This window comes from Haemaphysalis longicornis, unplaced genomic scaffold (assembly GCF_048455015.1).
Source record: "Haemaphysalis longicornis isolate Haplotype H1 unplaced genomic scaffold, Haemaphysalis longicornis Haplotype H1 scaffold_3, whole genome shotgun sequence".
Classification (NCBI taxonomy): domain Eukaryota; kingdom Metazoa; phylum Arthropoda; class Arachnida; order Ixodida; family Ixodidae; genus Haemaphysalis; species Haemaphysalis longicornis.
The window spans coordinates 164,357,517-164,377,228 of record NW_027526335.1 but is presented as its reverse complement, the minus strand read 5'-3'; the positions used below and the strand labels follow the sequence as shown (position 1 = coordinate 164,377,228).

The following is a 19,712-nucleotide window of genomic DNA, read 5'->3' as shown; positions in this document are numbered from 1 at the left end:
TTTTTGACTGTCAGAAACGCAAAATAAGCGTTCTGGGCACTGAGTAACAGTGGTTTCCCGTCACTGTGCCGAACCATTTACATTTTTTGAATCTGCAAAAATGTTTGCCATCAAGTAATAAAGGGCTGGGTTCACGACAATAAAATATTGGAAAAATTGAGAAAACCTGATTATGACATGCCAACATATTTTGTGATGAGTTGAATGGCCTTTTCAAGTTACGGCAGAAACCTGTATTTCGTCAGTAAACAGAGAGCAAATTCGCAAAATAGTAACAAAAGTAATAGCACTTGCTTAAAAATTGTACGAAAATATACACCCGGATCGCACATACACACAAGACCGTGAACCGAATCAATAAGTAGTTTATATTTTGTACAGCAACCAAGGATCGGCTAGTTAATTTATTTATTTTTTCATTTGCTTTTTTCATAAACGCCCAAACACCAAGTCATTGCAGAGGGCAGTGGCCAAAACAATAGAGTGTACTTTGAAATCTCATGGCAAAGTAAAACATTTATGGCTGTGCACTTCAAAATAAAGCAAATTATCAAAGATTATAGAGTATACTTTACACAGAAAAACACAAAACTGAGCCGAAATACACAAGTATTCAGAAATTGACCAAAAAACAGGCTATTACGGATTTAAATAACGGTGCACTTATTGTTCTGTAGGTTACACGGTGCCATTCTCCCCACCATTTGGCCTCCTTATAAGGCGATATAAATAGTAATGACTGTAAAGACCAAGAATCCACTCGTAGAGTGCAAGGGCTCCAAACCCCCTGCTTTGGATCGTATGTATGGTGGCGCCACCGCGGCCACCGCACGCACTATCCAAAAAACACAGTAATTATTCAAACTGACAATTTAACTTTAAAATTTATTTTAAAAATACATAACTGCTTATTTTTGTAATTTACTAAGTTATTCATTCTTTATTTAAGTGCGGTTTCTTGTTGCGATAGTTTCTGCATCTGCGCTACTGCCTCGACCAATTGGCGCTTTCGCGGGCACTTCGGGACAACATAGGTCCGACCTGAAGTACTAAATTTGCAGTTCTAGCTCAGCCTACATCACACTGAACGCCACAACTAATCCAGTAACTGATAAAGTGGCTCTAAATAATTTTTTATCTCTTGCGTGAAGCCGTCGAAGCGAATTCTTAACTTTTTTTTTGCCGCCGGAAGACCACCCATCACGCACAGCAGACGACAATGCGCAGGCGGCAACGCATTTTGCTGACACACGGTCACATTTTTTTAATGGTCTCGGTTCAAATGCATATAAAACGCTTGCGTGGTTGTACACGTTGGGCTTCTTCGGCACAACGAATTTTCGTAAGCACCCAAATACCATTTTTCGCCCAGGTCGTCGAGCGGCAAACCGCGTTGTATAGTTATTTTGTCAGCAATAGATGTCGCCAGCGTACGGGAAAATTCAAAACAGTGGTCCAATCGTAGGGCCACTTTTTGATGCATGGGGCCTATGGCACCTATGGGGAGTTTCGCAACTCCTGTATCAAGTAAATCTGCCGTTGTATGTGCTTCTCCGTGTACGTAGACGACGCATTCTCCGTAAAAAATAAAGTACAAAATCCATATTGTTTGTGTATCCAATGTATTTAGTATACTTGCGTTTCATAGCAGCACGCTTTGGTAAACAAAGAACAAAAATGACGCCAGCTGTATGGAGATCGTCTGCTTCGTCACAAAATTTACGACTACAACTACTGATGACGTTTATTACTCTGCTCCGTTTCCTTTAGGGCCTTCGCAACTGGCATCTGATGGGGTAAGAAACAAGTTGGGTATTACAACTCGATATGCATATAGAGCCAAATCTTCTTGTTGGGAGTTCCAAGCGTGCACGTTGTATGGCTAACTACCTCTGGCAAGCGAGCTAAAGTGGTAAGCTCGAGGTGTATACATAGCTTACACTACTGTTGACACGCGAATCAGCTTGATTATGTGATACGAGCAAATCCATTTCGTAGTGCATTTATACAAAACTATAAAAAACTGCGTGGACATCTTGCAGCTCTTCGTCTTATATTTCATGTATGTTTACTTTTACTGAAGTGGATCAGAAATTTCTAGTCTTACGGTGCCGTATTCGGCAGTTTTTTTTAATGTTTCAGACGTTAATGCTTACAGTGATTGCGAGCTTAGAGTCTCAGCTAAATGAAGCACCAATGGAAAGCAATGGTCAGGTGTAGTGTTTGCGAAAAACGGCGTTTTAATGTTAAAATGAATTTCGATCTATTTGCATGCACACCGTCACATAGCTCTTTTCATAGGCGGCATGCATGGCTTAGATGTGTGACACTGTTAAGGCAGCATTTAGTATAACTGTATTGCTACATAAATTTAGCTGTATTGTTACTTGGACAATTAATGACGATTATTAGGTTTGTTCTTCATTTTGATGGTAACATATCGCTCATCTCGTAAGAATTCAATGGGATTGCTCGCCTGACACCGGTATTTACTTATTTAATTATTGCACCTATTAATCATAAAAAAGTGACCGTTAGTAAAGCAATTCCGTCAAACTTGTGTACGTTGGAAGTAGAACATTATTTCTCAAAAGAGAAAACAGCATAACCATAAAAAATTGTAATGTAGTTTAGGTTAGACGAATAATTTATGCTAATTAGCATAGGGCATACTAAGTTACGAGGCAATGATGATGCTAACATTGCTGAGACTGGAATTTTTAGGTTATCCACACAGCACAAGAAGTTTAAAATAAATCAGAAAAGAAAGAATTTGTGCGCAGCGCGAACTGCAGCCTTCTTGGTCACGGCGCATAGCTGCTGCGACTCAGGAAGTGATCCCGTAATCAGCAAGAGCGCGGCACCGTGCTACTCTGCCCATATCCCGCAGCGCTGGACCTTCCAACTGGACCTTCATTAGGCTCAACACAGTATTTAGGACCACAACTTAAAACATCATTAACAAAACCAGGCAGCTCATTTTTCGCAAGGGACTTTTCGCAAGGGTTGCGAAAAATGAGCTGCCTGGTTTTGTTAAGGATGTTTTAAGTTGTGCTCCTAAATACTGTGTTGAGCCTAATGAAGGTCCAGTTGGTCATGTCGCAATGGTCAGGAAAGTCGCCCATGAAGCGGTGCACGAAGAAAAAGAACGGTGTATCTCTGAAGGCGTTGATTGCCTTTCTGCTAAGAAACTTGGAACAAAAAGTAAACCGTTGTGTGTCAAAAGGGCAATTGACTTCTTGCGAGATGAACAACTGGCCTTGCTCACAGCTGATAAAGAAGGTGGTTTTGTTGTTATGCCTGTTTCAGTGTACGAGGAAAAAGCTAGTCAAGCTTTGGATAAGAACTTTGTCGTTTTCAACCGGCGAAAGACCCATGTTAAAAAAGACGCAGCCTACCTGTGCGAAAAAGTGAACCTGCCTCCTCTACAAAAAGGCATAGTGAATGCTAAGTTGGACTGTTTAAAACTATTCTTTTCCGTTAAGACACACAAAGAAGGCTTGCCCCTAAGGGCCATTGTTTCTGAGAAAGGGTCGTGGCAGGGTGTTTTGTCTAAATTTCTTCAAAAGCATTTAAACAGGCTCTCCTTCGCAGATCCGTTTCGTATCCGGAATTCGCTTGAGTTAGTGGATTTTTTAACACAATCGGACAGCACTGGAGCCGATTTTGCCTTTTCTATAGACGTTGAGGATTTGTTTTACAGTGTGCCTCAAAGGGAAATGGTTGACACAGTGAGGGCTTTAATTGAAGAAAGTGGACCAATCGCCTTCCAGAATGCTAGCGGGTTGTCCATTGATGATTTTATGATCCTTTTAACCTTCTACCTCGATTCCACATTTGTCTCCTTTAAGGACAGGTACTTTGTGCAGAAGGAGGGTGTGTGCATTGGTTCGTGCATTGCCCCTTTGCTTTGCGAAATATTTTTAGCCTCCTGTGACAAACGTATTGAAGCGTGCTTTGACCGTGATATTGTGAAATGTTTTAGATACGTTGACGACTTCATTGTTTTTGTAAAAGGGGACAGTAGTCGGGACAGACAGCTTGTGGTAGAACGAGTGTTAAAAATTTTTATGAATAGCTCAAAGGGCTTAAGGTTCACTCATGAGTTGCCAGTGAATGGCAGTATACAGTTTTTAGATGTGAACCTACAATTGCGTGATAAGCACATTTGCTGGGCATACCAACCTCGATCAAAAAAGCAGATTTTGAATTACGGTTCGGCGCATTCAAAGGTGGTCAAGCGCGGTATCCCAGGCGAAAAAAACAATTGGAGGCCCAATTGGAATTGTCGAAAACACGATTGGGCCAAATGGAACCATTTGCATTTTCAAATGGTTCCATTTGGACCAATTGTGTTTTCGGCAGGTCCAAATGGCCCTCCAATTGTTTTTTTCGCCTGGGATATAGCGATGAACTGTCTGCGCGGCTCCCTGGACAAGTCATGCCGCCACAGGGTTGCTGAAAGTATGGACGCGCAGGTGGCGCGCCTGACATGTTCTGGGTTCCCCCGTGAACTGGTTGCCTCTGTGGCTGAAAGCCTCATCAAAAAGGTTAAGGCGGGTACTAGTTCTCCAAAAGGAGACGCCGACAGCCAGCCTAGGTTGCGGAGGGTAGCAGTACCATATGTTCATCAGCTCACACACCGCTTGAAAAAAGTGGGCAAAAAATGCGGTGTAAATGTACTGGCTACTGCCCCTGGGAAGCTGTTGCGGATGTGCCCAGCTGTCAATGAAGATAAGAGGCAAGGCTGCACAATAAAGCATGCCACCAGGTTTGTTCCCTGCAGAACTGGCGTTGTTTACAGCATTCCCTTGCCCTGCGGCAAATGCTATGTAGGGCAGACGGGGCGATGTATAAATGACCGTCTGAGGGAGCATCGGGCTGCAGTTTCATCGCTTGCTGGGGGGGGGGGGGGGGGGCCACTTGGCCGACCATTGTAAACGGTGTCCTGGTTGTGTTCCAGCATTTGGCGCTACACGTGTCTTAGATAGCGGGCGCGACCAAGCAAAGCGCGAAATTTCTGAGGCTTTCTATATTCAAAAGGAGGCAGTTAACTGTATCAGTAAGCCTTCCATCGCTCTGACGGCAAAAGAGCTGAATTTTTTGCAAGGCCGCTTGCGCGGGATGTAATTTGGTTGTGTGGGTCATACGCATTTAAGATTGTGGACGGTTTTATCTCTTTTGTTTGTTTTTATCACTTGCAAGGTCTATCATCCTTGTCTGTTGGCATTTTCATATATTACGTGTTTCTTGTGTAAACTTTTCAGTTGAAGTCTAGCGAGTGTCCCGTCTGCTTCTTTCTTCGTCCCTGTCTGTTTTTTCGCTGATAATATGCATCTGAATTGCGACTTGCACGCGTGCAGCTGTCACTCGCTCACGCTGCAGTACCTACCATCCTGCCTGGCTGTGCGTCGAATTCTGTCCGGAGATCAATACGGCAGCATAAACGAAAAAGGCCGGCAACAAAAAGAGTTCAAGTTTCGGCAGTAAGCAAGAAGTCACGGCAAAGTGCAAGAGCAGAAGGGGGCGCAAGAGCCGAAGCGCAAGAACCGAAGGGTGAACCTGACAGCGAATGAAAGCACCATTGATGGTTTGCAGAGAGCTTCTGTCAAAGGTTAGGATAACATGTTTACTCTTGATTTATTTGCCGTCGCGTCACATAGTAATTCGCTTTACAGCTGGTACACCTTTGCCATGCAGGCCTTCAAGAAGATATTGCTCTGTTTCATTCAATAGTTCTATTTTAGAAATGACCCCCTGCGAAGTGTTCAGGGTGCAGTGTGCTGAGACGGCTACTTTGAAGTCACACATGTTAGTCTGGTTTAGAAGTTTTTCTGACTGGTCCTTGGTGTATACTTCGACAAGTACATCACCTGACGGCAGTTTCTTCGCCTTATAATTGCTACCGACAACGGATTCAAGGAATCGTGCCACTCTGAGCACGGACTTGCTGGTGAGGGCAATTTCAGCTTCAAGAGAGTGAATCACAAGAAATTTGGAGGAGTTCTGTGGTGCACAAAATATTTGGCTGTTGGACAGTAACTTAGTTGCTTCGGTGCAGACCCTTTTCGGGAACCGATCAGTTTGGAAAGGGGTTTTCAAAAATACCATGCGCCATAGTATAAAGCAGGGAACAGGGGTACTTTCTCCTTTGGCGTTACTCTGGTAGTTAAAGAGGTCCCGGAGCTCCCTGCCTGTTAGACAGACAGGGAAGGCCGGAGCTTGACCAATGCTCCGACGGCCACTGTTTGCGGTTTCTGCCCTTCACCTCGCCACGGTTGGACACAGCTTATGTATGGCAGCTCGGGGTCCGCGGTGTCGCTGCTCACCGTCACCATGAATAATCAAGGTGCCCCGTGCGGGGCCTACGCTTTAAATGAACGAACTTCGTTTGTCAAGCAGTAATGAGTACGTGGTACCAAGTGAACAGGCAAGGTGCAAGGACTCACTGGACATGACCAGTTAACCTTTTATGCCATGCAATTTAGGAATACAATTTATTGCCACAAGCAGACTGTGCCACACCGACGGGTGAGCTAAGCCTCGCCAGTCGTACACTGTTAAAAATTTTCCCGTAAATCTACGGTAATAATGACCGCTAACTCTTGATGCCGGCATGTATTCGTATTTATGCGTTGCGCTAATTTAACCGTTCCTTCCTTTTACGGCATTTTCACTGTTAGCCCAGAATACGCAACAGAAACCGTAATTTTGTCCAACGGAACAGGAACTGTAGCACACTTGTGCAGTGCAGAAACCGTAAGTTTTGTCCAACGGAACAGGAACTGTAGCACACTTGTGCAGTGCAGAAACCGTAAGTTTTGTCCAACGGAACAGGAACTGTAGCACACTTGTGCAGTGCAGAAACCGTAAGTTCTGTTCAACGGAACAGAAACTGTAGCACACTTGTGCAGTGCAGAAACCGTAAGTTCTGTTCAATGGAACAGGAACTGTAGCACACTTGTGCAGTGCAGAAACCGTAAGTTTTGTTTGATGATGCAAAACCGTACTGCATTTTTATGGAAAAAAAACCATTATTTTCCGTTACGGTTTGACGCCGTCATGCACTTTCACAAGAGTAACTGTAAAAGATCAATACGGCATTTACCGGATGAATTTGAACCGTAAAGCATGCTAACTGTATCGCAACGGTCGCAGCAGTAGCAGGGTTACGGCAAAAAATGACCGCCTATAAAAGTGTTTTTGAACAAACCACTTCTGCATTTGCACTCTAACCTTACGCGATAGTCACATTATGCGGTCTATTCTGTTTGGCACAAAACTTGCTTATATAGAAAACAAAAAAAATTTGCCTTTGGGAATGTCACTAGTTAGCCACGGCCATTTGAAATGGCTACAGTTTCTCATAGGAAAAATTGTTTCATTTTCTAAATAAGCAGGTACCACTGGCATTCTTACTGTCAAACAAGATAGACTACATAATGTGACCTTTGCGTAAACTTAAGAGCACAAGCACAGCAGTGCAGAAGTTCAGAAAAAACTTTTAAAGAGATGCTCATTTATCATCGTTAATCTGTTTAGTATTTCATTAATGGTTTGAAGTTTAATCACAATCACTGGTACCCTTAATAAATACTGCATTTTCTTGACCCGTTTGACTTTGTTCCAGATTCATTTAGCTTTCTCAGTGCAATTAACTCTTAAGAGGCACATGTGGTACTATTTTTGAATACGCTACTAAAACACAATAGAGAAGAGAAGAAATTCTGCAGTTAGCATGTAACTTCAAGCATGCGCACTGAATCTGTTAACAATTTCCACCCACCACTTTGCTGCAATGAAACATATTTGGTGTACAGAATTTGTGTTGTTTATGACACAAATCGACATAGATTGGCAAGACTGACAGCAACAAGGGTACTTTTGAGGCTATATTGAGAACTGTATAATACATCATTCTGGACTTGCAACTTGCAACTTGTCTCGTATCACTTGACGGGCTTGCATGACGAACATTTCTGGATCAGATGGTCCAGTTGTCCAGTGGACGGTCCAGAAACTAGTTTAGCAGAGCAGCTGAAAACAAAAACAAGGAAGTATTTTTATTTGGGAGATTACCAAAGCCTGGACAATTACCAAAGCCATTACCAATAAAATATTAATTTCATACTTCATTAAAACTGGGTGAAAATGCATGCCGTAGACCTATTTTGTATATTTGAGGACGTCCATGAAATGGTACATAAAAAATAGGGCCAAAAAAAGCTGATATACCTTTAAAACATACCTTTGATTATAACAAGCTACCAGATGTGTCTGCATTTTTTTAGTGCAGAGGCCACCGTACTTACAAATGATAGCTTCCAGTAATTTACCATCATTACCACCAAAAAGGATTGATTAGTCTCTCACAGAAAAGTAGACACTACCTCGTGAACGGCTTGGGCTAATAATTGTACGAGTACATTTTGCTCTGTTTTCGAAATGTATTGAAATTGCCGCCCGTCTGCGGGAGATAGCGCGTGCATAAGAATGAGAACCTCGGCATGACGGCACGCGGAGGTGACAGAGGAAGCAGGGAAAGAAGATTCTCACTTGTAAGGGTGCAGCATCTTTATACCATGAAATTATGGTATAAAGATTAACTTGAGTGTGCCTGTCTTGCCTTTGAGAATCACCTTTGACATTCGCCTTTGAGATTCTTCAATGGCCGTTCTTATCAATGTATTCGTGTCTTGTAATATATCCAAATAATGACAGTACCAGCTGCTTTTGTCTTTTCCATTATCAGTGTGCCATGTTACACTGTGACATGTTACATTGTGAAAAGGGATACTGTAATTTGTATGCAGTTTGCTGAAAATGGCAAGAATTGCTCATTACTATGTGGAGTAAAACACCCTAAGGAGCAATTCTAAACCAAGGGAAAGCAAGTTATGCCCAAATGACTGGGGCAAAAAGCAAGTGGAATTTCAAATTATATGCCAGATTTACCTGTAAGAACGTACGGGTAAGTCAAAGTCATGATAAGTAAGTCATGACAAGTCAGATTAGTACAGTACAGGATATATCTTTAAGGGGGGACACTGCTCTTAAAAAAATTTTTTTAATTTTGAAGTAAACTTTGTGAAATTTTTAAGACTTGCTGCTTTCCCCCACTGATTTCTTTACACCTTGGTGGCACCAGTGGCAAGGAACCATTTTGAGTGCCCATTTCAAACACTGAAGTTTAATGGGCTTTAAAATTAGTTCCAAGCGATGCACCAAAAAACTGATTCTCTTATTGCACTCACCAGGGTTCATAATGTTGGAAAATGTAAAGATTACAGTTTTATGACCAACACTGCTTTGTCCCTTGTTCCTCCAAAAATGGTTAATTGCCTCTAATTATCTCAGGAGCTAATTGACAAACTAAAAAAATAACGGAATATTTGAAATCAGTGGAAAAGAAGCAGCAAGAGTGACAAGTTTAACAGAGTTTACTTAAAAATAAAAGGAATAGTTTTAGGATCCATCCATGTCTCCCCTTTAAGGAGCCATGAAGACAAAATACAAGTTTGTGTTATTCGAAAGATTTAATGTTTTATAGTGCCCCCAGCGTTTGTCCAAATGCAAAGAATGTTTTATTCACTGAGAAATTGATTAATTTAAGTTAAAATTTTAATTTTCCCACTAAATCGAGTGTTCTCGTGGTCCGCAATGACTTCACAGGAATTGAACGCTCTTCTATGGTCCCTAGAAAGATATTTCTAGGGACCATAGCTCTGCAGCCAATTGGGAGGCCTTGTTTGCCGTTAATGAACCTAGATGGCGCCACCATACCGTAGCATACCGTTTTCTGCCTTTGGCGCGGAGCAAGAATTTCTTTCTCCGTGGCCTTTGGTTTGTTTTTGACCGTATTTAAACCTGGCTTGGTTTTCTTCAGGAAGAAAATAATTGCTTCGTGAAACATAGTGCTCGCTCTACAAATATGCTCACGTAAAACACCGTTCCTTGCATCAGTCGGCAAGTGTAGTCTGAGACAACCCCAAAGCCCTGCAGTCCTGTGCAGCTAAACCAAGCATAGCGCGCGCAGTACCAACAGCAGTACACATCGGCACTTCTGTTTACGTGTGCTTCCGAAACTTCCACTGTTTTTCCCACCATTCTTACGGCTTTGAAAAGAATTTGCCCTACATTTAAGCACAAATAGCTCGTTCGGCAAGGTTGTAAGCTCTGCTTAATTTGAGTTTGCTTTTGCCGCCCTCCGCAAATCCCAGAACTGTAACATGTGACGTCATAGGTTCTGCTGCGGGAAATGAGCTAGTGGGTCGCATGGCCATTCCCTTTTTTTCCTAAATATATAGCTTATTTGAGCGAAGTTTACGTTAGCAGTGGTGTCAGTATGATTCTAACGAGGCAATCTTTTGAATGAACCAAAGTTGTGTTTTCTCTTCATGGCTCCTTTAAAATATACCCAGATTAAAAGAATACTTATTGGGTGTAGTACTTTCAGTCATATGAACAGACGCAGGGGTTAATCCAGAATTTTGATTTTGAGGGGGTGTCGAAATCCTCCTGAGGGGGTTGTCGTTGTCCTCCTGGGGAGAACGACCACCCCCCATATTGTGTATCCTCTTGGGAGGCTGTGTATATCCCCCTGGGTGGGGTTCTCGTGGTTGTGGAGTCTTTCTTTTTTTTTTTTTTTTTGGAGGGGGGGGGGGTATAAGTTCCAGAACAGACACATACAGTTCACCACACAACTTATAAAGGCCTGCAACTCACATTGCTCCATTTCTTCTTGAATGTCTCAAGCTCTGCGGCGGCTTTCATGGCCTTTGAATCCGCTCCTTTGGGCCGCGCTTCCTCCTGTTTGGTACCTTCACTTGGTGTGATGCCAACTAGGTACCTAAAACAAAATAAACAGATAACAGTCAGTCCAGCCAACACATTAAATTCCTTGCTGGCTTAGCCTGTTCTTTTATTACCACAGTGACGCCTCTTTCTTAAGTGACTTAACCACAGCGACTTAATTCTTTCTTTACCGCACCTATTCAAAACCGTTCAGTTTCAAAGATACCTTGGGAGCCCCTTTTCACAGCATTCCAGCCGTTTCTGGAACGATCTGGAGTTAGCTCAGAAAATGCCCTTTCAAAATTCATTTCGTTTTCATTTTTTCAATGAAAATGTGATTTTTGAGAAGCGTTTGCATTACCTGGGTGTGGAAAAGGGGCGTGGTCAACGCTACTGAAGAAGAATACGTGCCACTGGTAATTAGTCTGCATCAGCGTTTGTTTTTCTTTATAATGGTGAATGAGGGGCCGATTTTCCATCGTCAGGCTTGCACTCTGACAGTAATAATCTCAGAAATTGGCGGAAAATGTCAAGCAGTGTCTGTTTAGGTAGTTTTATTCCCTCTGTGTACGTTGTTCTAAGGTGTGTTGTAGTTTCACTTACCACAGGACCATTAACGAACAGTTTACAACTGTTTCGTTTTCATTTCTACATGGCGAAATTCATATAGGCGCTGCCACGCAGTTACCCAACTTCAAGCCTTGAGCATCCGCTACTAATCCTTGAAAAAAGCCTGCCGTTCCTGATTTCACCCACCCTAACCCAATTTCTGTGATGAGAACTTCCCAGGCAAGTCAAACGATAGCACCCAGTCACCAGATATCAGTTTCGACGAGGAGAGTGCTCCAAACCGCCTTACACACCGCCTGCCAGTTTCATTTTCATACGAGGCTATCTTCAGAGTGTAGTGTTGTTTCTTAGTTGAACCCTCTATTCGGACAGTCTCCAATACGTTTTGTACTGTTTCTTTTCAAAAAGTTTAGGTGGCACTGCAATGGAGGAGGCTGGTAATGCTGATCTTTTTTTTATCACACAACAGCAAAAGTTTGCAGGGCACGATTCTAGCGCATTGCACCTCACTGCTGCAAGCAAGGCTACATTAGCGAGTCAGAACATCATAACTGACGGTGAGCGTCAACAAGCATCAACTTCATTTTGTTTTCAACATCATGCATGTTTTTCCGCATTGCGCGCTTGCCCCAAATACTCTGCTGGCCGAAAATGCTAAGTCGGTCATTGACAAGATGTTTTTATGTTACGTGGGGGCAAATTGCTGCCGCTGCTAATGTCAAACCACCAGATTTCTTCCAGGGAACCGCCAGAAATTGCACATTTTGAAATTTAGGTTGGGCTTCACTGCATGGCAAGAGCACAATGCAAACTAAAATTTTTTTATATATCTGACAAACTGCTCCACGCAAGTCGACATTTTTTCTAGGGCGCGTTTTGAAATGCTTCCCTACAAATTGTATATTCTAATTTTTTTATACTACCGGTGGTTTTCTTCAACGAAGGAACGGAAACCAGCGAAAAAGGACGAAAAACACGAGGAGAGACGAGACAACACAACGCTGGACTAGCAGCTGAAATTTAATTGAAGAAACCGACACACTCTGTGAACAGCCAAGTCAACGCATGCGCCAACACGTACGCGTGAACGAATGAAAATGCTATTGTTACTAACTACCTCCACTTTCGTATCGACACCTCTCAAGTTTGAAGGAAGCCGATTTCTTTGTCGCTGAGGGTGATAGACGCAGGTGCGCTAACGCAGGTGCGCTAATGCAGTTGCCTTCCTGCTGTTGTCTTATGAAGAACGCCGCCAGTACTTCCCTCTAATTCTTAGTCCTGCAGTACTTCCCTCTAATTCTTAGTCACAGGGACCAGATGAAAAGAAGGAAAAAAAGGAAGGTTGAAGTAATGCCGTATATACATAAAGTGTTGCACAACATAAAGAAAATTGCTTCGCAGCACGGGGTTCAAGTGGTCTTTTCCGCGCCGTGTAAACTCTCCAGACTGTGCGCGTGCTTTGGAAATAAGGGAAAAGAGAAATGCGCGTGTAAGACAAACCATGCCAAGAAATTCGTTAAGTGTGAGCACAGTGTCATCTATAAAATTCTGCTGAGGTGTGGGAAGGTCATCGGCCAAACCGGCTGATGTGTCAATGAGCGGCTGGAGGAGCATTGCGCGTTAGTTAGTTCTCAAGGAGCTGGACACCTTGCCTTTCACTGTTGACAGTGCAAGTGCGAACAATTATTTGATAGTGTAACGATCCTTGGAAAAGGCAGGACTAAAAATGAGAGGGAAATACTGGAGGCGTTCTTCATAAGACAACAGCAGGAAGGCAACTGCATTAGCGCACCGTCTATCATCCTCAGCGATAAAGGAATTGGCTTCGTTCAAACTTGAGTGGTGTTGATACGAAAGTAGAGGTAGTTAGTAACAACAGCATCTTCATTCGTTTCACACGTACGTGTTGGCGCATGCGTTGACTTGGTTGTTCAGAGAGTGTGTCGGTTTCTTCATTAAATTTCAGTTGCTAGTCCGGCATTGTGTTGTCTCGTCCCTCCCCGTGTTTTGCGTCTTTTTCGCTGGTTCCCGTTCTTTCGATATGCACCAACTGGCCCAGCAAGTTGCACTTCTACAGTACTTTTCTTCAACAACTCGGACGCACCACAATCTTTGTTTTGTTGCTTCTCTCGCTGTCAGTGAATGTGTGCATACATTTCCTTCTCGCTCAAAATAAGTTTAAGCACGTGGTGCCATTTCACAGCAGCATTTAAACGAAAATTTGGAAGTTTTTCATGATGTGTCTGGCTTGCACCAGTTTGGTGTCGCTGAAGGCCATCTACAGTGTGCTACTGGTGTTAGCTGAAGGGCAGTTCTTTGTATGCAATGCTCGTAAGACTTCGTTTCAAAAGCGCTGCTATGTGCACTTGTGCTTCTGTACAAAGTGGCGACTTTTGTCTGCAAGCGCCGTGTGACATCTCTATGAATGGATACCCTGAGATGCTTGCTAGCCACCTGCACAGACTGGCTATCAGTACGGTGGGCACACGATTTTCCCATGCTTTGCGCTTGCTTCACGATGAGGCGGTCTTGTGAGTGTTTAAAAAGTGCTGCATAAGCAATTCCCTGGTCTGCACCATGGATGACAACCCCAAAGAGTAATCTGAGATGAAACAGGTTGTAGCCTCAATAAACCAATAGCGTGTACCAATTCTTTTGTTTTGCATTTTTCGGCTACAAGGTCAGGAGGTCGACTTATATTCCAGTTCGATCTCTATTCCGCATAATACGGTAACAGACACACCTGCTGAATCTGCACTTTTATTCTGCAGTTGTCATTTCTTCTCTTCAAGTTGCTGCAATGAACTGACTTTCTCCTTGATTTTGTGGCATAAAATATTTCATTCAGACACCGCATGCCCCTCTACAGTGCTGCTTAAAGGGTCAGAAAGAACTAGCCTTAGGTAGCTCGCTGAACTACATTCCATGCTTGAAAGATGTTTTTTTTTTAAACTGAAGAATGACAAAAATAGTGAAAGATCTTAAAATTTCCAGTTACAAACCACAGAAGTGATGTAATAGCAGTAATACTATAAATTGAGGTAATGGTGTGCTAATTGCACATTACAACTCGAATTATGTCTTGCAACACAACTGACGCACAACTACGATCCCACAGTCATGCTTCATGGCAATGGCTTTAGACTGCAGCCGCTATGGCACTAACAAGATGTCATATGGACTCGGCAAGAAAGTGGCAGGTGACATACCACTACTACATCTCTTGCCATTATTATTCAGCTTAGTTGTTGGAAGTTTGCATTAAAATTGGCCTCGTAGTGATTGGGTCAATGCAGTACATAATTTGGATTCCCCACAGTTGCATTTTGTCTTCACAGTTTAACTTGATTGGCCGCATCAGATGTATAAGTAGGTGGTATCACGACTATGTTGCTCAGCACCACTGCTTATGAGGATGCCAAGTTTAACAAAATACAGCTGTTATCTGCAAGGCAGATCCACCAGAAGCTACTACACCAACAATAAGCAGAGTATTAAACTAAACAGAAAACAACCTACCTTTGAATGAACTCCATTGTCGAAGCAACCCCTCTGGGATACTTGATGTTCAGGCAGAAGTACAAAGCCAAAAGAAGCTCCACCCCAAGCAGGAAGCTTATATTTTCCACGACAAGTGCCCTGTCGACAAACACGTGGCAGCTGCAGTTAAAGAGTGTCTGGCCTGAGAAAGACAAAGAAGTCATAATTGTACAGCTGGAAATATATAATACAAAAGTGCTTGAAGCAGCTGCTTTTTTCTTTTGTTTAAATCGCTCAGATAGTCTCCATAAACATCCCCCAGACAAGTGTTATTAGAATACATCTGAACACCAAATGCTACATTACAATTCAGACGGTCCCCCGATATCCAGCAAACTCTCATTTAGGCGAATTCGAAGGAACCATGAATATTTGTTCATATTATTAAAAATTTGTCTTAAGCAGACGCTTGCCTAAGTTTGTGCATGTGGCAAGAGAGCAAAAGAGGTGGACATTTTACCCATAAAATTCGTCATAACCAAGTTCGTCTCAACGAGAGTCTACTGTATATGTTACAGGCATTTATATGAAGTGTTTTCTTTTTTTTTCTCAATAAACGTTTCGGCTCCTTCTATGCCACCATGACGTACGTGATTCATGCACCTAGTTAGATTTTCCTTGCGAATGTGAAGTTAACTATACACTCAAGAATCTAATTTGATTTTAATTATTGAAATTAGGTGGACATGGAAAACCATTTCTCAAGGTTCCAATTGTTCTGAGCTGAGCTAGCCCCGTGCCACGACAGCCAGGCAGAATTGCTTTGAAACAGAAGGAAGGAGGATAAATGAAGCATCGTGGGCTGCAAGGACAAGAGGAGGAGTGAACTGCCTCAGGCAGCCAGAAAAGGGGTGATCAAGTCAATCGACACACTCTTGGGCATGCCGTGGCAAAAACACTTACACCAGAATATCTTGTTTTCTGATAAGGTAAACAGGTATTGTCAATTTGGCACTTGTATCTGTCGCATCTGCTTCCTAAAACCAAGTTCTGTACTCTGTTCGTGCTATTTTATGCACAGTTTCAAAAGGTAAAAACTAGTTGGCCATACTCAGCCATACAGGCTTGCTAACATGTTGTCCAAGCCAATGTGAGAACGATTTCAGAGGATTGTGCAAGGGAAGTGGCACTTTAGCATACACTTCTGCTAAAATTGCATGTAAATCAGTTGAAAAACTGAAAACATGACCCAAGCATTCTACACTTTTTTTGTGATAGAGCAGTCTCTTCACACTTCATTTATCATAATGGAGAACTTTGAAAGAAAAAAAAAACAAAATCCGCTGAATCAGAGTTCCGGGCTCAGAGTTGTAATAGCAAAACAAGGTGCCAGTACAAATCCTTGTCCTCTCCATGCTTATTCTAGGATGCTAATTTGCTAAGCACGCAAATAAAGCATTACTGTTTCTGTTGCCATCAGGTGCTAAAGACAAGCTAGCTCTCTGGTTGATCTGTCTTCACAGACTGTAAAAGAGCCGAGTGCACTCGGAGTTGTCTTGTTTTAATGTGAAAGCATTTTTTAACTCGGTGGCACTACTGGCAACAAACAAAACGGTTAAAGGCGCAGTCACACTAGCCTGACCATCGGACGATCTGATCGGCCAACACCGTGTCGGCGAGCTGTCGGCAGCCATGTCACACCACGTTGACGCCGACCGTTGGCCAATCGTCTGCGTCAGCGAGAAATCGGCGGGGCCTCGGTGTCTGCACGATGTCGGCTGACGCGCTCGTCACACCACGCCGACGACCGCACGGCGACCCTCTCCACTGGGGATCTCTTTCTTTCTTTAGTCAAACTTAGAGTATCGTGTCACGACTGCCGCGACATAAGCCGTTCGTGTGTACTCGCGTATGCGCTGCTTGTACTGTGTGTACTTCTCAACTTCTTGTTAGATCACAAACAAAGATAAAAGAGCTGTGTTCGCTGCTGCCGTGGCAGTAATAATACGGATTTTATTGATGAACCCCGGCAAAAAGACCTCTGAGCACGTAGAATATGCATCTAAATTAGTACGTACGTCAGCGGAAATTTAACCTCCTCTAATAGAGAAGGCTTTACAGTGCACCATGGTACCGCATTTTTGAGAAACGCGGTGCAAGAAAAGTAAGCTTAATTGTGGCTCCAGACGCCACTCGCTGTTTCGAAGGAAATTTTTCATAACAAAGGTAGTTGCTTCTCAAAATCACGCAGAAAATGATTCAAAAATTAGATACACAGACCATGCTCCTTTAAAAACCGAAAAAAAAACCCACCCCGTCAGGAATTGAACCCGCAACGTCGAGCGAGCGAGCGAGCGGCGCGACGCATGACACCACTGTGCCCCAACACAAATGCCGACCAGCTGCCAATTAGCCTGTGTACTAGATGGAGGTCCATCCTTCGTATAGTACATCGGTGTTTACTAGCTGGTTTACAGAACTCCTGGCTGGTAAACTGAAAGCAATGTTCCCCGAAGCCCCCACAATAGCTTATCGCCATCAACTCCACTGCTTCGCGAAAGCGCTCACGAAAATATGTGTGCCCGGCTGCGACTGCGATTTCACACTGCAGGGATAGTGCTTGCCGTACTTTGGTTTTGCGTTTTACGATAAAAACCTTGGCCAATATTTATCCGTTATTACCCAAATTACCCTACGTAACTTTTTTTCTGCATGAAACTGATTTTTTTTTGTACAGGCGAGCCAATAGCACACACATGTGCAGTTTGCAGTTCGGGAGAGCGGTGTCGCCGAAGAACACGGCCGAAGCATCTAAAGCCAAACTACGGATCGCATTAGCGCTAGTGTTGAGTTGCATGAGCTTCATGGACGTTACTGAGTTTATTACACTCCAGAAACTAACCAAACAGAGCTGCATTCATTGTGGCACGAATGTTGTAGGGGCGCAGTTTTCGCTTCTCGGTCTATTCTCGACGATGCGTCAGGCGACTGGTCGGGCTAACGGTTTTGCTGGCGCCTTCGGTCGGCAAGCCAACTACACTACGTGCACTTTCCATCGGCCAACATGTTTATGTCACCGTCAGCGTAGTATAACAACGTAGTCTGGCAACTGAGCAGTTGGCCAATGGTTCAGCGACTCGTAAACGTTGCCGTCGCATTGTCATCACTGCCGTGTCAGCCAAGTGTGACCGCGCCTTAAGGGATCGAAGAATACAAACCGGGTAGAAAAATGCTTTGCTTTAACACATTTATATATATTGGCCAGACCGTTCAAAACTACTAGAACTGCTACCATGGCTCATACATGTCCACATTGTGCAGCGCAAAGCAAATGTCAGGCAGATTTCACAGAACAGAAGCACACAGTCTTTGTCAAAATTTTCTAGGCCAAGCCAAAAGTGTACAGGCTGCAAAAAAATTTACAAGCTTGTGTACCGGGCGAGGCTGAAATATTTTATGTCGGATATATAGACAAGACACCTTTCTTTCTTACTGTTATAAAATATTTTTGTCACATTTAAAGGTAAAGCCGATTCTTTGAGTCCTTTGTGGTCGAGAGGGCTTAGGATTGGCCTAGAAAAGTTTGAGAAAAGGTGCACATAAGCTTTTTTTCTTTTACCTTAATGTGTAGGTCACCTTACAGAGCAAAAACAGATGGAAAATACATTTGAAATAGATACCGTTCTTTCGCACGTATAACCCGCACCAAAAATGCCCAAATTCTAGTGGCAAAGTAGGGTGCAGATAATGCATGGGGTTCTCCCTTTAGTGCAGGTTCACGGCAATGTGCGTGGTGTAACACAGGCTAAGCCTTCGATTACACGAAACATACAAGGAAGAAAACACAAGGATGGCGAATTGTGACTTTCGGCTTGCAGTCAGTGTATTGTACTTGCTAAATATACGCGTTTTCTTTAGTAGTCCGGGAATCAAATGTCCGGGAAATACGCGAGGATATTTTTTTTCTTTTTCGGCATCTCAAAGTGGAGGTGCAGATTATATGCAGGGGCGGGTTATATGCGTGGGGAAATATGGTGTTTTATCAGAAAATCAGTATTGTATTACTACACACAAAAAAAAAATTTAATGAGTAATCTGGCAAAGAGAAAAGACGTTTTTCTGGCAGAATACAAACACCAGTTGAATCAATGAAAACAATGGTGCTGCATGCCCACATTGCTCGTTTTGAAATTGATGATCACGATACGATACTCTTAACAATCAAGGTGGCCATAATATTTACCTGAACCTCTTTTTGATTGACGGGTGGCTAACCTACAACCCAACAGAGTATATGCTTGGCCAATATATGTAATTCATGCCAGCCATTTTTAATGCCGCAATTTCCTGTGCCAAACTTGGAGGCTTGAAATGTATCACATTTTATACAAAGTTTCAACAAGTTTAAAGCTAATTATCAAAACCCTTCAAAAAAATAAAGGGGATAAAAGGAAATGAATTGGGAAAGCTTACCCAGCGCTCCAATAATTGGCAATTCAAGGAAGTCTGGTCCGGAATTCTTCTATAAGTTCTGTTGATGCCTAATACACAATGAAAAAACAGAAGGGCAATAAGAACAAATTTTAAAGATGTCTCCAAATATCCAGAGGCCTTTCATCTATTCTGTTGTTTTACAGGTACAACGGACCTTTTTAATCCTCAGAAAAACGTCTGCTGTAGCCGAAGTATGCAGTATCAGACACGGGAGGGGAAGGGGAGGAGTTATGAGTGCAAAATTGGGTACTTTGACCGATATTGCATATACATAGTACAAACATTTGTTTTTACACGCCTGCAGCACCTCAGTGTTTGCCCACGGGCAAAGAATCGCCTAAACATCATTTCCAAAGCTTAGCAGCAGCACTTGG

The 19,712-nt window shown here is 42.9% G+C and overlaps 1 long non-coding RNA gene across 1 annotated transcript; it reads right to left on the bottom strand.

The window, feature by feature from the left end:
* Positions 1–7,815: 7,815 nt before the first annotated feature.
* On the bottom strand, positions 7,816–15,011 carry LOC144173504 (uncharacterized). The gene is made up of 3 exons (XR_013323302.1): positions 14,884–15,011; positions 10,726–10,849; positions 7,816–8,037 (listed from the first exon to the last, which is right to left on the bottom strand). It is a non-coding gene; the product is annotated as an uncharacterized LOC144173504 (long non-coding RNA).
* Positions 15,012–19,712: the final 4,701 nt, after the last annotated feature.